The following is a 14,883-nucleotide window of genomic DNA, read 5'->3' as shown; positions in this document are numbered from 1 at the left end:
ATTTGGGAAAACTGTTTAGTGTGAACATGGTGGTGCTGGGTTGATGGTCAGAGCTGGTGCTCTCAGAGATCTTTTCCAACATGAATTATCCTGTGATTCTACAATTAGAATTTTTCTCCATTTGGAACCTTGTACTGCAATTAGTGGAAGTTCAGATGAACTTCATAAAAGATGTGTGGCCTGAAAACCTCAATAAACAGAGATTAAAAATTCTGTCCATCAGTTTAAATTTCAACTGGCTGTTGGTGGTAATTCTTACCACTGGTTTTAATATAGTCTTTAGATTTCTTTAGAGAATGTCAATGTCTGTCTTTATCTGTTAGGAAAAAAAAAAAAAAAGAAAAGAAAAACCATAATTTTTCACTTTTTTTTTTTGTCCAAACTTCTCTTTCAGCACTCACTTAAACCGAAAATGGGAAAGACATAGAAGGTGTTATGAAAATAAAATGGATAAATCATAACTACCTACAGTGTGACCCTTCCTTCATGATCCTGGAAAACAAGTGTACAGTGAGGGGGAAGAAAAAAGAAAAAAAAAGTGAGTCAAAAGATTCTTAATTGATCAAACCAGAAAAACTTAAAGATGAAAGGGAAGGAAGTTCCATTTCTTTTTTAAAGATAAGTGGACAAAAGTGCCTTTGGTAACTTGTGCCTGGTTTCTGTGGCTGGATAACAGGTATGTCCTGTGCTCTGTTTACAGGTGGGATTTCCTGTGACACCTGCATGGATCTTTGCCAGTGAAAAGAGCACAACTGGGCCACAGTCAGCTCTCAAATGTAGATTATTTCAGATGAGACAGCCTGCCTTATCTTTTGGCAAGAGCAACAAAACAAAGATTTTTCTCCCTGACATTAAAGATACTGATTAACTTTCTGTACCCATTTTTTTTTTTTTTGAGTTTTACATTTCAGATTCTTCGATCACAAACACAAAACTCTACATATTGTAAGAAGCAATTGGTCTGCTTACAGACATATCCAGGCTTCTCTTTTTGGCAATATGACTAAAAGTGCTTCAGGAGAGGAGTTCAGGATTAGTCCAGGTGTCTGGAGTGCTAAACTGGTGGCAAATATCTTCCAGGCACTGGGAATGAGATTATAAACAGTAGATAAAATCCACAGAAGAATGAAAACTCAAATCTAGGATTTCCCTAGTTTAGGGTGGGGTTTTTTCAGCCTTTCATAGTAATTTCTGGTTGTATTAATGAGAGAATGAAGACCTCAAAATGTTGTGAGGAGAGAGCAACAATTCTGTTGTTACACCAAAGCTGTGTGTGAGGTCTTCATTCAGTTAAATTTTGGCTTTTTCCTTATTTATTTTATTTGAATAAAGTAAAAAAAAAAAAAAAATACCTGTAACCTTGTAAAGGGGGTGACCATGTTAAAAATAAAACCTATTATTAATCTAGATTTGTCAGTTTATGACCAGCAGATACAGAGACTAAATAACTCCCTGGTCTCCAAACAGGGATGGTGGGATCCGCTCCCATGTTGCCCCAGGAAACTTGCTTTGCAGCTGCTCAAGCTGTAATTATTTAAACTCACTCTGGCTCCTTTTGATCATGAACTCTGAATTTAAACATAGTCTTAAGGGGAAAGGAATAAGAAAACCCAAAATTCTGTGTGGTTCTGTCCCAACATCTCTTTATCAGAAAGCAGGATCCTGATTTGTCTTTTGATTTACATTTCAGCAGCTTCTCAGATGATTACGTAGCAACTTTCTTCCAAGTTAATCCTGGATATAAAGAATAATAATAATAGGAAAATATATACCAGAGCTGCTTCTTACTGCAGCTTTTTAGCTTTTCTAGCATTAAGGTTGATAAATATTAATCAAATATTTTGAGTTCAATATATGATTAATTGTTCTCACCCTAATCTGAGTCTCTGGGAAGCAGAGGAGCCTAAATTCTTCCCTCAGTGGAGTGAGAGCATGGTTCCTCCATTAATTCAGGACACTGGTGGGACAATGAAGGAATTGCATGTTGGCAACTCACATTTCCTCTAGCCTCTGGATAAAAGATTTGAGTTTTGTGCTTGCTGCCAATCCTTTAACGATCTTACACACCCTATAATCACCCTAAAAATTTGGAATAAAAGGGGAAATAAAAGGAACTGAAAAGGAAAAGAAAAATCCTGCAGGCTGCCTTAGCCAAATATCTTTAACTTGAGAGCTATTTGATCATTAGTCTAAGTATGGATAATCAGTGTAATGGTAAATAAAGAAATTATACACTGAAATTGAAAAATCACTTGGTAAAAGCCCAAAGAATCATTTCTTTTCTGGAAGCTAACATTCCCAGTGAAAGGAAAATGCTATTTCCCCCTCATTGTGCATCACTTCTTGAGGTGCTTCGCTGCTCTGTGTGTCTGTATTTTTACAGCACTTCAGGACTGGGATTTCCCTATGAAATGTGGCTTCACAGTCTGCCAAAAATGTCGAGATGTACAGAGAAGCTACATCTTCATCATGAAGAGCTAACAGACATTAAACTCAGCTTAGGTTTTAAGTATTACTTTATCTCTCACATTTGGTTTCCCCTGATTTTTTTTTCCAAAGTTTTGTCTTCTAGATTGTAGAACAAAATTGGGAAGATATTTTCCTTCAGGTTTGCATTTCTAATCTTTGTGCTGAGGATGCTGTGGGAGACTGAAGGGTGTTCACAAGAGACCAATTCACAAGAAGCCACTGGAAGAAGAAATGTTAGCTGCAGAATTCCAAACACACACACTTGCAGAAAACAGGGATTTGAGCCCGAAGTCTTTGCAATTGGGGCAGGAGGATGCAATGACGAGGTTTGACTGTTCATAGGCAGGCAGGGCACAGGAGTTTTCAGACTTCACACCACCTCTCCTGGTTATCTCTACATTGGAGTAATAAGGGAAAATCTTTGCCTCAAAAAATTCACAATCCAGAAACAAACAGAAAGAAAGAACAAAATTAATGCATAGAATCATAAGATCATGGAATCACAGAATGCTTTTTTGTGGGCCATTAAAGGTCATCTTGCCCAACACCCCTGCAATGAGCAGGGATGTCTTCAAGTAGATCTGGTTGCTCATAGCCTCAAAGGAGGTGTGGAGGAGATGGATAGAGACAGACGAGGAAAGGTTTTTGGAGAAATATGGAGAGAAATGAAGGAGACACGTGGAGGATGACATTACTGGAAACGCATCTGGAGAGGTGCTCCTGGAGGAAGGTGCCCTGTGAAAGAGGAGGTGCAGCTCTGTGGGGACTGTGATCCATGGGTGACCTGTGCCAGGGCAGGAACAGACACCTGCCCATGACAGACTTAAAAAAAAAAAAAAATCTGATGCATGCAGCATCTAAATCCTTTTGGTTTTAAGTATGCTTGGCTGGATCAGGGTGCTGTGTTACAGGTATGTGTGGAATGAGGAGAGATTCCCATTGCTTTGAAGCAGTGCTGGCTGTGCAGGTTTCTCAACCTTGGCTCTAGAAATACAGCAGTCACACACCAGTGTGTGGCTCCATGACAGATTAAAAAAAAAATGTGAATAATTCCAATGCACACAACACTTAAATCCTCTTATTTTAAGTACCAAGTCCACTCAGTCATTGATACTAGAAACAGACTTCTCTAGTATCTTCTCAGTATTCCTCTGGATGTTCTACTCCATGTGATGTGGCCATATTTCTGGTGATTTCCTCAAACCTAATGAAAGAGCTTTTTACGTCACAGGCAATGAAACTTCACCTCAGATTATCCAGAAACTATCCTTAGAACAAAACCAGTTTTCTCTGTCTCAAATAGCCTATTGTCTTGATAGTCTCTTTTTTATCAAATCAAATGTTTCCCACTTTTAATTGGCTACTGGGCCTTAAAGCGTAACCTGTACCTCAGAAACACCACAATCTTTAAACATCTTCTGGAGATAATCCCCGCCTTTCTCACTATTTAGCTGTAGCTCTAAATCTTCAACCTGTTTCCATCTCCTTCTTAATCTCGGTGCTTCTTTTGCCCAATATTACATCAGCTGAATTTCTCCTGGAAGAAAGGAAAAGAAAAAAATTCTGCTTTACTACAGGAAAACCCATGTCACAGCCCAAATTAATTTGCAGTATTTAAACACTGTCATTTCATTTAAATTAGGCAGTTGTTAAATATTAATGCTAGGTTTACAAAGAAAGCATTCCTGGATGTGTTTCTTTTTTTTGTGTCGATTATCTCTCCTGAGAGCACAGACAGCAATTAATGTAACAAAAATCATAGAAGTTATTAAAGTTGGAAAAGCCCTCTAAGGCCACCAAGTCCAGCCATTAACCCAGCATTGCCACATCCACCACTAAACCCTGTCCCTCAGCTCCACATCTTCACATTTTTTGACCACTTCCAGGAAAAGTGACTCCACCATTTCCCTGGACAAGATTCAGTGCAAAGCCATAGTGGGTGTGGTTTTATACCATTTATTCACTTTGGATGTTTGTGGTAGATAGGACATAGTATCCCCTTTCAAATATAATAATGTACTTTGCCTGTACAGTCAAATTATCTGTAAAATTCTGAAGACAGAAGGGGGAGAATGATGTTGAATCCCTGTGAAATCTTGAATACTTACACATTCTGTGGTTGCCTTCATGCTACACATTAAATTTGTGATATCACAGTCTTATTGTCCTCATTATATCATGTGACTCCTTTATACAGAGCTACTTTTTCTAGTATGATGGGAAAAAAGTTCCACCTTTGTTTCCTGGGATTCAGTTTTCTGGAGATGTGTGTCAGTGCATTAGGCACAAAAGGCAGGAACTCTTCCACACCACAAACTAAGAACACAATTTGTATAAGAAGTGTCCAACCACCAAAGTTTATTGAGACCTCTATGATCATGCTGAGGGTTGTCTTTTGACAGCTAAAAGCAGAAATATATATTTATTTCTGGTAAAATAAACAGGCTACAACTCCATAAAGGGGCAGTAATTAGTAACTATGTGCTGATCACAGAATGTGATGTACCAAGATACACATTTTTTTTTGCTTTGATAGAATTACTGTATGTAGGAAAAAGTGAGGAGGCCGAGTCCTGGATCTCATACCTCTTCCCCCTCCTCTAATTTGTGCAGCTTCCACTGGTCCAAGAACCTACCAATACCTGTTGCAGGATAAAATAGAAAATGGGGATTGAATAACGATGGAGATTTTCCAAGAGTGAGATGTGTAGGAGTAATTGAAAATCCAGTGGCATCCTGCATGCAGTTAAATGTGAGTGGACAGACGACTGGAGGGCATTCCCATGGGTGCATGGAGAGAGCAATCCTGAGTTATCAGGAGTGGACAGAGCACTGACCTCAGAGTCATCTCTAATTCTTGCCATCTCTAATTCTAATGGTTCCTCGAGCTGCATAAGTCAGAAATACAGGGACATATATTTAAATGATCCGTGAGGTTTGCACATCCAAGGAGTGCTTTAGCTCTTGTGACACCCTGTAATGGGCTTGGCGCAGAGAAGGCAGGAAATGCAAACCATCCTCTTGGCCTGGATTTGCCAGAAAAGTCCCTGCCTTCTCCCACTGATGAAAGCTGTCATTTCTCCTGTAGTTCCCAGTATATGTCACTGGCAGAGAAGAGGGAGCAGGAAAAGGAAAAAAAAAAAGAAAACCTCAAATCTTAAAAGTCATCATAACAAACTTGCCACTGAGTGAAGTTGCTGTTTGGCTGAGCGTGGTGACTGCTGTGCTGTGACAGATCCTGTCAGGGAGGCACTGCCCCAGCTTGCAGGTGTAAGCATGACCTATCAAACTGAATGGGAGCTGACAGAAGGGATTTCTGCAACGTGAAACGGAGAGCTGACATGAAAACAGTGACGTGTGAGGGACCGAATCACCGCAAGCACAACTGTCACAGATGATGTCCAGAGAAATGACAGGAGAATACTAACTTTGCTTGATGTCAGTTTAGTTGTCCTTTGTGTTTGGAAGAGTAACTGCTAGGAAGGGAAAAAATTATAAAACATACAAGGGAGGGGAAAAAAAAAAAAAAAAAAAAAGCAAGCAGCAAAAAATCCACATGCACATCCATTTCAGCTGAACACCCAAAGCAGTTTTCATGTCTTCTCGCAATATTATTAGCATAAACAATTTTATTTGTTGGATTTTTTTTTGACATGCCTTCTTCTGAGTAGAATGATAGGTTTATATAAACTATTTTAAGACTGGTATTTTATTTAGCCTCCTGCCAACACCAACAAAGACCTGCTGCGACCACTGCTATCAACTAACTACTGCTACCTCTACAACGATGATTCTATCCAGTTACCTTTTTCAGAAGTGAATATTTTCAGTAAAAACTATTCAAAAGTGAATATTTTCAGTATTTTCTGAGTATAAAAATCAAAACCATTCCCTAAGTTATCTAAAGTTTGTGTCACATTGTTTTGCAGATTTACTGCATTGAAAAACACTCTGCTCCTCCTCCTGCCATGCTTTTGTGTAGCTCTTCAACTCCCTGGGCCAGGAGCAGTCTCTTCCTTGCACTTTTCCAGGTGCAATAAAATCTCATCTAGACCAGACATCTCTAGTCTGTGCCTCCTGGAAATAGACCTACTCTAGAGTAGAAATGGTTTAAAACATGTTGAGATTACTATAAAACCATAAAACTTTTAATCTTTTCATGGATTATTCATCCTGACTGGGAGTGCTGATGTTGGACAAACCCCAAAGACTGCACAGTTCAAGAGACAGGAGATGAGCCACGATGTCCCTGCTGCCCCTGCCTGTGCCAGGTTGGGTGACAGGATGGACATGAAGGCAGTGAGGTGTGAGGGCAGCCCTTGAAAGGAAAAAGGCTCCCACTTCTCCCATGGTTTCAACTAGAACACACCAAAAACATTTCTCCAAGCCTGAAAGCAGAGTGGATTCTAAAATCCTTCCTCTGTGACCAAAGTAGATCCTATCCCACATTCTTATTTTTCTGAGAAAGCAGACATTGCTCAGGACAAATTAGAGATGATGAGTAAAATATAGGCTGGACAGAGCCCCAAATGGTAAATTTCTTATTCTGTTGCCTTAGTGATTTGATGTAGTTTAAAAACCAACCAATCAAACAAAAATCCCCAAAATTCAAACAACTTGATTAAGCAGAGCTTATTAGAATTGATATTTTCAAATGAGGCCGGAATTTAAATTTCAAGGACAGGTTGGATGAGTCTTAAAGCAACCAGTTCTGGAGGAAGGTGTCTCTGCCCATGGCAGGGAGTGTAATGAGATGGGATTAAAGGTCCATTCCAATCCAAACCATTCTGAGATTCTGGGATTCTATGGATAGGGGTAACCAGAATATTTTTGTCTTATATTTCACCTTGAGTGAATCTCTTTCTCTTCCTCCACCTTTTCTCCCTGGATCTCGGCTTCTTGATGGAGAGATCCATTTTCTTTCTCAGTCAAATTCCAAGTCTACAGAAGTCTGTAGGAATATTTCCATTGACATCTCAGGGCTCTGGACCAGCCCATCAGGAATTGTGCCATGTCTCGTTCAGATGCGGAAAAATTGCATTTGAGGCCTCCAAATGCTCCAACATTGTAAATAATAGTCAACATTTCATCAAATTAATTCAGCTGGCTATCAAATCAGATTGTGGTTACAGCTGACCAAAGACTGAAATGTTTGTTCGTAAGCACTGTCTTTATTTTCATTTGTTCCCGCTGAAGAGGAAAAAAAAGCCAAAAATTCAGAAGTATCTTAGGAGGTGGAATTGCTGAAGTATTTTCTTTCAGAAAATTAAAACAACCTTATAAAAATTCCATATATACAGAGCATGAAATGTCTCTTTTTTTTTTTTTTTTCAGGTGAAGGACATATTGAAGCAAAACAGACAAAATTATTAAATTTGAAACTATTGAAACAGTGTCAAATTATACTTGATGTGCTGGTTTCTTTTTGAATTACCGTGCATCAACAGTATGTTAGAATTTAGTGAAACTCCCATTTTCTGACAGAAAACGATTTTATCCAAAACCAATTGTGTACTTTCTAACACCAATTAATTCTCATCATAGAACAAATCACATAATAAATGGTACATATGATCAAAGGTCTAACAAATTTCTCAGAAATGTTGAGATTATATGATAGATTTTCTTTCTTTGGGAATCATATGCAGATATGGTACCAGCCACAATATGATAAAAGACTTGGAAGAAACAAACTACCTGTAAACATTTCCCATTCATTATCTTGAGTTTCTGCTATCGTGTGACAAATCATTAGTCGTGGTGCAAGGCAAGCTTTAAAAATGTAATTACTTAATCATGCAGTTAGTTCCCCATCAATCCTACCAGCACTTGTTCTTAACTAGCTTTAAAGAACAAAATTAGGAGTAATTTGTAAGCAAAAGTAATTGAGGGAAGGCTGATATTGCCAAGGTGTTGACAGCACTGCACATGGTGTTTTTTTTCTTTTAATTCCCTGCCAAAGCAGTGGTCTGCAAACTTTGCTGAACAGAACTGCTGGCTGGTGGAGCCTTAAAAAATGCCCTGGTGTCCCAGGACTGAGGTCAGGAATGAGAATTGTCCTCACTTTGTGTCACCACCTTCATGGGCAGCAGAAAGGAGGCATGGGATGAAGAAAGGATAGGTCCATGAGACCTGGATATTAGCCCTGCAATTAATCCTGTTTGGATTTCAGAGACTGTAGGATCAGTAACAGCACAGAAACAGAAAAGGGAAAGGATATGTTGAGAGCAAGAAGAAACAGAGCTTGTAGTCAGTGGGTGTTATATTTCATAAAACTCCAGGGGATCTAAAATAGGGTAAAGTTAAAATGGGTGGTGAATGGAATTTTTTTTAATGTGATCTGTTTCACTGGAGGTAGACTGTCCAGGGAGATTCCTCTACATCTGTCAAGTATGCCATGGAGGAGAAAAAGACTGAGAATTGTCAACCAGAATAAAAAAAAAAATAATAATTAAAAAAAAAAAAGAAAAAAAAAAAAAAAGTGGAGCTTTCCAAAGGAAATGTGCCTACTTTTTATCAAATACTTAATGAAAACTTGTTTCAAGATGTGTCTCTTTTGAAAATTGGTTACTTCTTTTGGGGAAATTTGGTCCTAATTTGGGAGGAGGAGGTGTTGGAACAGTTTTCATACTTTTGCAGCAGCCAGCGAGGCACGGTGAACTAAGGAAAGAACAAAATGAAGAGCTTTCTGATACTGTGATCTACGCCCTCCCAAATGGTTGCAGGGACGCCATGGAAGAGAGTGGTTTTTTGGGAAAGAGAATCCTTCTGGTCAGGGATGAGGGTTGGAGAAGCATATTCAAAGGGAATATGATCTGAAGAAGAAAGTGGAAATGGCTGGTGGAGGTTAAAGTTCACTGTAGAAAGTGTCTCTATCCCAGCTTAACTGAAACTAATTAAGTGTGATTGCAACCCATTTCTTTTCAATAATTGTGCCTGTGGGTTTATTTAGGACATAATGTTGAATGATCTCTAAAGGCACAGTCCTTGTGACACCTGATACGATCACAGTAGTTTTGTGTCAGCCACCTCTTGTCTCCACCAAGGGCTGGGGGATTTAATAAGAACCACACAACCAGCTCATCTCAATAACTTCCAAACTACTTGAAACTCTGGCTATTAAAATCTTGCCTTTTTTCCCATACTCTTGTCTTGACTGTGAGTTGCAAATAGGGAGGGAACAGAAGGAAAATTACCTTGATAGGGCAAGAGGAATTAGGTCTGAAAGTATAAGAAGATATATTTAGATGATTTATTAGGAAGAAATTTTTCCCTGTGAGGGTGCTGAGGCCCCGGCACAGGTTTCCCAGAGAAGCCATGGCTGCCCCTGGATCCCTGGAAGTGTCCAAGGCCAGGTTGGATGGGGCTTGGAGGAATCTGATCTGGTGAAAAGAGTTCCTGGCCATGGAAGGAGGGTCAGAACCCATTGGTCTTTGAGGTCCTTTCCAACCCAAACCATTTTGGGGTTCCATGAAGTGCTGCACACTCACAGCTCCAATGTTGTGCTTTGCACCACAGCATTTCATATGCATGGAGGAAATCATCCCAAGCAATGCACTCAGGTAATGGAACTTCTTCTTTTCTTTAGAGACATTGTGTGGGTGGAACATGATTTTCATTTGCTGTATTAACCACCAGGTATTTCAGCAACAGAAACAAGAGTGTTTGCCTCTAAGGAAGGGGGTACTCAGTAAACAGATAAGGCATTTATGGAAAGATGAGCCAAATTGGCACATCCAAAACCAAGGAAAAAGGCAAAGTGAACTCACCCAACAGAAAACATTTACTCCTCATGAACTCTCAACCCAAACTCCACACTTTCTAAACTCTAAGGATGGGTCTTGTTTAAACTCTACATCATCTGATGGTACCCAGTATTTAATAAAAGCACTGAAACTGTTTCATGGTGCCACAGATTCACTTGCTGAACATGTCATGAGGCAAAATTTTATAGGCATTGTAAAATCTTTTTACCACACACAGCTGCATTACCCAAAATGACTCAAATCTGCAGGGCATCTGAAACACACACTACAGCAATAATAGGCTTTGCTGCTTAAAAAGTGATTATGACTAATGCACAAAACCAATTATCACCAAGCTTAATTGCAAAAGATTAAGCACAGTATATATATGTATATAACTATACATACATTCATTTAAATTTGTGTTCGTATACATCACATTCCATATCTAGGATCTTACTAGGAAAGAGGATCTAACAAAAATAAAGATGAGGGGAATATGGGTATTTCATGAGGAAAAAAAAAGAAAGGAATATAAAGCAAAAAATATAACCCCACAAAATCCAGAAAGAGCTTGCTCAACAGAAGATGTGGAAGTCAGCCAGAAAGCACAGACAGTGATCGGAGTGTTAAGGGTGAAGAGGGATTTACTGAGAATGATCATATTGAGTTCTGTTGGAGCTGAATATTAATTGACAGCACTCTCATTTTGGGAGTGATCTGCAATGCATCCTCAGGTGAAGACTGCAAAACATGAAAAAGGTCAAATTCTATTTTTCCCCTGCATATATATCCCCATCTTCCAGGAACATGAGTTTTAAAAGAGTTTGTGAGACAGAGGTACAACCTGTGTCTTTATTTATTCCTATACTTGGAAGTGTCCAAGGCCAGGTTGGACAGCGCTTGGAGCAAACTGGTCTAGTGGGTGTCCCTTGCCCACGGCAGAGGATGGAATTAAATTAATTTTAAGATCCCTTCCACCCAAACTGTTCTATCTTCTATGATTTCTAAAGTCTGAATTAACTTGTTTTTCCTTTTTGTTTTTTAGCTGCTTTATGAAAGATCTTATAATTTTTGCCTCAATGACCTTATTTTCACGAACTTCCATTCCTAAATTATCTGCCTTGTGTACTGATATTCTTCCAGGCTGTTGAAATTGTCTGGCAGTATGATCTGGAGAAAGTTGCAGTATTCCTACACTGGCTAAATCCAGGACAGCACATAGCATTTCACACCTGGATGCTGCCCAGCTCCTCCAGATCAAGTCAACTCAGTGTATGTATAAACTTTTCCTATAAACCAGCAGAACAGGTACCAACTGCTTTATTACAATCATTGTTTGAAGATGTTATTGTTATTTTTTCTGAGCTTCCAGCTGTGATGGTCCTTAAAGAAGGAGGCAGTTGTGATTAAAGCAGAAACAATTAGGAAAAATGAGCTAAACCCTCAACTGTTGCCAGCTTCATTGACTTCAAGAAAATTAGGTCAAGTGATGTCAATTGGGGGCCCCACCAGTTGAGTTATCTCTTCCTTCTGCTTCAGGCTTTTGCTGTGACCTTCAGTAATTACACCATGCAGCAGGCACACAAGTGGAGAGACTAAGTTGTTTAAAATGAGGTGGATAAAACAGAAGAAAAAAAATTTACAGTGATTATTATTAGTATGAATTGCAGTAAGGCCCATAGGCTGGAAAAGGCAATATTTGTAGTGTGCAATCAAACATGGATAGGATGATGCCCGGGAACACTCAGTTCCACCAGCAAGGCTCTGCCAAGCTATCCTTTCACCCCTGGCTGTGGATCACTGTGTTAATAACTGTGTCAAGGCTTCCTTGATTGTGCTGCTACAGATGAGTCGTTTGATGCAGCTTTAGATTCTGAGGCTGCCTTTGAATTAGCAAACCTGCAGCAGCAGGTCAGTGGCACGCTGTATCTCCTCCCATTAAATCCTTAGCACAGCCACGGGATTGTGTTTAGCAGTATTTTTACAGGAAAAAAAAATCACATGAATGGTTTGGGCAGCAGCACTGGAGCACTCCCCATCAGCAGTTTTGATTTGAGGGTGATAGTGACTGTGTGTGTGGACATTAAACACTGCTGTGTCAGGTGCTCTGACTCCCAGAATGGCCCCTGGCCCTGTTTAAATATGCAACATATGAAGCTGAAGAAAACCCAGTGTAGCTCTGTGGTATCTGTTTACTCTATACTTAGATATCTCCAATTGAAAACTGAGGTTCCTGAATTTATGGTGGACAATAATTACATATCGACATAAAGACCAGCAAAATACAGTCATTATGCTTGGCTGCTTTACAGGTATGGACCTTAGGATTGCTTTTGTTGGATTTATTCCTTTTTAAGTAATTAGAATGCCAGAAATTTGGGGCTCATGGTGATGTGTCATTCTTTATATTTTATTAAAGATTGATTTCATTTAATCTAAAATTTAGGCATGTGGCATTAACTGAACAGCTGCTACAGTGGAAGGAGAGGCAGACTTCTTCAGAAGAAAATTTGCCCCACATCTCTTAGATGTTTCTCTCCAGATGGGACAGATTTCCTTCTGGATGTGCACATCCTCCTTTACCAACATTTAAGGGAGCCCAGATGAGTTGCTTGAAATGTATGCCTGGTGTTTTAATGATAAAATTAAGGAATGAATCACATTCACAGACCTGGAGTTTGCTAAAGGAGGCTAGAACTTCCAAAGCCCTACTTAACAGGAATTGTGCTTTTAAAGCAAAAATTTTTGGTAGATCTGGGCTGGTTCGCCTAGAAAAATTCAGGGTTTTTTTCTGATTTTTTTTTTTCATCAGGTTCACTCCACATGACATTGTGATTAGGTAGTACAACATTTTGAACTTGTAAAGGGTATCTTAAATGTTGAAATTCAGTTGTTTGGAAACCAGAGGAAAAGTTATGCAAAGCCTAAAAAAGTTTAAAATTGGTGTTCTTATTTTTTTCATAGACTTTTGAATATATTTATGTGAGTTTTTTCATATTCATTTAATATTTGAAAAATTACTTCTATCTTTTTTTACCAGTTATAAACTGGACCTTTCTTGTTAAAAATCTGGTGTCTTTTAAAAATTCAAAGTTTGAGAAAATGTCAGCGGAAAAACCTGATATTTTACTTAAAGGCTGCTGTGTTTTGCATTTCTGATGAAAAAACAAAAAAAAAAAGAAAAAAACCCCAGGAAAATATTTATTAGCTCTTTAGGAGAACATCTGTTTGTGATTGACTTAAGTCATTAGTCTGGTGTTTTTGTTTTGCTTTTTTTTTTTTTCCCTCTTGAGAACCAATCTTCAATCTTGTTTCTATCCTTCCCAATAAAAATCTCCGATTTTCCTCTATCAGTTTTGAAGAGACCAAAATGCTCCATTTTCACGAGGGGGAGAAAATAGCAGTGATTAAGTCGAGCTCTACACCTCTCAATAGAAAACATATTTTTTATGGAAAGCGGCCACAGCTGCACATAACAACATGCATTAGTGCATCTTGCAGGGAAATGAAATCGAACAGCAAGACACGATCATAAGCCTATCTTGGAGTGTAGTCAATTTGTCCAGTAAATATTGTGGCATTAACAGTTTTATTTGTTGATCATTTCTGATGTTAATGGTAATGGGCCCCTTTGGTATTGGGATATTTATGTCTGACAGCATGGTGCAATTTACATTAATAAGACTCATTAATTTCAGATGGTTTCTACTATGGAGGAAGGAAATATTAGAAGTGTTTTGTGGGGGGTTTTTTTCAGCATTAGTCTCTCTCTGTCTATGCAGCGCAGAGCCACTAAGCTACATGGCTGTACAACAATGAATGCTCCCTTGTTGTTGCTATTAATGATTTCCTTGCCTGCCAAAGTTGAGAGTGGATAACTGCCTCTTGGAAGAACTATCTTGCTTCCATATTTTCTTAGATTTTTCTTTTTCTTAATTTTCTTTTTTCTATTCCCCCTCGCCTTTCTTTTTCTTTTGACTTTTTTGAGTTTGGGGTGGTTTTTTAGATTTTTTTTTTTTCTTTTGGGGGTTTTTTAAAGTTGTTTGGTTCACTGGCTTTTTGGTGTCTGTAGAATTCATAATCCCAAGCAAAATCAAGAGGTATTTCTATTTCCTCCTCCCATTTCCTACATCCTCTTGGCTTCCATGATGATGACAGTCCCGGCCATCATTTAGAATCTGGATGCTAAAATTAATTGCAACTTTGTGGGAGGATCTATAAGAGAAATGACAATTCCTTCCTTGAAAATGGCACAAATGACTCAGTTCTTTCCTGCGTTCAATTTTTATAACAGGAAATAGAAAGCTAATTACTGGTTATTAAGGGCTTTCTAAATTTCTCTCTCTTTTATTAGTTGGACAATGAACAGTTACTTCATATGAGATGGGAAAAGTCAAAGCAAATAATTTATTGGGACTGATTTCCATAATGGGTTTTCAGGCACAGACTCACTGCACTGGCAGCTGACATGACGGCCACTGTCCTGCCTTAGCTGCAAAATGGTTTTCATTCTTCATGAAAATAGAAAATTCAGTATTTCAGCTCTTTAAAACTGAGACAGACATATTGGACAAGAGTGCACTGACTAGCACTGTCTAATTCCACAATGTGAAGGTTCTGATTTCCTTTAGGTTAAAGGTTAGGAGGTTTTTTTGTTTGTTTTTTG

Source organism: Chamaea fasciata, unplaced genomic scaffold (genome assembly GCF_029207755.1).
Source record: "Chamaea fasciata isolate MVZ Bird 193981 ecotype frontalis unplaced genomic scaffold, bChaFas1.0.hap1 SCAF_3, whole genome shotgun sequence".
In the NCBI taxonomy this organism is placed as follows: domain Eukaryota; kingdom Metazoa; phylum Chordata; class Aves; order Passeriformes; family Sylviidae; genus Chamaea; species Chamaea fasciata.
The sequence above is the reverse complement of the archived record's forward strand: the minus strand, read 5'-3'. Positions refer to the sequence as shown.